Source organism: Adiantum capillus-veneris, chromosome 22, assembly GCF_014529385.1.
Source record: "Adiantum capillus-veneris isolate H3 chromosome 22, ASM1452938v2, whole genome shotgun sequence".
NCBI classification, from domain to species: Eukaryota; Viridiplantae; Streptophyta; class Polypodiopsida; order Polypodiales; family Pteridaceae; genus Adiantum; species Adiantum capillus-veneris.
The window spans coordinates 94,441,414-94,443,577 of NC_140952.1; the positions used below are offsets into that span (position 1 = coordinate 94,441,414).

Consider the following 2,164-nt stretch of genomic DNA (forward strand, 5'->3'; position numbering starts at 1 on the left):
CTGTGCCAGATTCTCCTCTAGTTCTTTTCTGATGAATGGTGCTCTCTATGGTATTGAACAAGTATAGTCAATTGACGGGTTGAATTTTCCATCGTAATGAAATAATGGCTACCTTCTTGCGCTCATTGACCTATCAGAAGGCATGCATCTCTGCGTGATAAGTGGACTGCCTCCTTGTTCTTATCCATCACCTCATCAGGAGACATGCAGCTCAGGGATAAATTTCAAGAGCTCGATGATCTTGCAAGGGAACTGCTTCAAATTGGATGGTCAGTAATGTGCATCATCGATAGTAAAGATGTAAATAATGGCTCCCTTCTTGTGCTCATCAACCAATGCAGCAGGAGGCCACCAGCCTACCAAGATCAGAAGCAGCGTCGAGAAGAGTCACAGAGACCTGAAGAATCAGCTTGGCCAAGACCCAACGCAAGGAAGGAGTGTCCGCAAGGTCCTCTTCATCTTCATGCTCCATAGATTCTTCAATGTCTCCTTAAAAATACTGCTTGAGAGAAGATGTTGATCTGCAATGTGCTAAGATTGTGAGAGAAGCCATGTTTAACAAGGCTTAAAATGCATGCATAGGTGATTGCATCTTAAGCTCAATACATGTCAACCAACGCATAGGTGATTGCATCTGAAGCATCAATGCGTATCTGAAGCTCTACGCATCTGTTGAAAAAAGCCCACAGCTTCCTAGCACCACATTTGGCATACATGTCAACCAAGGCAATGCCAAGCATGACATTTTTTATCGACAACCCTTGACTAACAATATCTCTGTGAACTCTTTTGCCCATACCAACATCTTGCATCATGCTAGATGCCTTCAAGATGCACGTGTAGGTCATTGCATCAAGAGCTCAATGCCACATGCCTTTGAGATAGAAGCGTGAGGTGACTGTATTTAAAGAGTTTCCTTCTCTTTGCATTTGCTGAAAACAGCCCAGAGCTTCCTGCCCTACCACTGTTGGGCATATCCCGTGATCAAAGCATTGCAAGAGATGAGATGGAAGCTCATCAAGCACTTTTTGTGCTTTATGAAGTACACCACATTTGGCATGCATGTCAACCAAGGCAACGCCAAGCACAACTTTTTTTGTCAACAGCTCCTGACTTATAAAATCATCATGAACTCTTTTGCCCATACCAACATCTTGCATGATGTCGAATACCTTTAAGCTGCATGCATAGATCATTGCATCCCTTATTTGCATCTGCTGAATGATGTTTTTTGTCTTTTGCCCACACCAGCATCTTGCCTGATATCAAATGCCTTCAAGCTGCACGTGTAGGTCATTGCATCGAAAGACAAGATCATGCCTTTGCAAACCCTCCGACTAGCTCATGTAAAAGGGCATGCCTTAGCAAGTAGTTTGTCAAAAACGGTGGTCTTGATGCATACCAGTGCAAGTTTATTGGTGTGCGCTACTTTTTGGATTCGATCATTATGTTTGGATGGAATCTCCTGCCACTCTTGTGAGAAACTGTTGAAACCTTGCTTTTCATGCTTGCAGAGTCGTGGTGGCCAGCTCTGTGCAGACCTTCAAAACGCAAGCACAAGTTAATAAAAAACTAAATTGGTAGCCTAAGATTCAGGGCACAAATGAGATCTCAGGTTTTGTGGCTCATGTGAAAGGGCCTGCCTTCGCCAGCAGTTTGTCAAAAACGCTGGACGGAATCTCCTGCCCACTGATCTCTTGCCACTCTTGTGAGAAACTGTGCTTTACCATGATTGCAGAGTCGTGGGGTGACCAACGCAAGCACATGTAATAAAAAGAAACAATATTCTTGTTACTTTTTTTTTTTGCGAGGCTCCTGGCCATGAGATTCTAGTTGTGGGAAATGGCTCTGATCATGTCAAGTGGCCATCTGTGGGCTCAAAGATCCAAAAAAGGACCTTTGGCTCACCAAGTAAACACATGCAAAGTGGGATTTATTGAGAAGACAGGGAAGAAGGTTAAGCAAGGAAGGAGAGAGTTCTCTCTCTCAGGCATGAGAAATGAGGAGACACACTTTCTCTCTCGCTCTCAAAAATTAACAGACAGGAAGCCACACTCTCTTTCTCTTGCTCTCGGACATAGCCAAGGATGTTGACAGGAGAGAAGCAAGGAGGAAGTCTATATTTCTCTCGCTATCGTGCATAAGAAGAAACCACTCTCTCTCT

The 2,164-nt window shown here is 43.9% G+C and overlaps 1 pseudogene; it reads left to right on the forward strand.

Moving 5' to 3' along the window:
• Positions 1-204: 204 nt before the first annotated feature.
• LOC147429818 (uncharacterized) lies at positions 205-1,915 on the forward strand (annotated as a pseudogene).
• Positions 1,916-2,164: the final 249 nt, after the last annotated feature.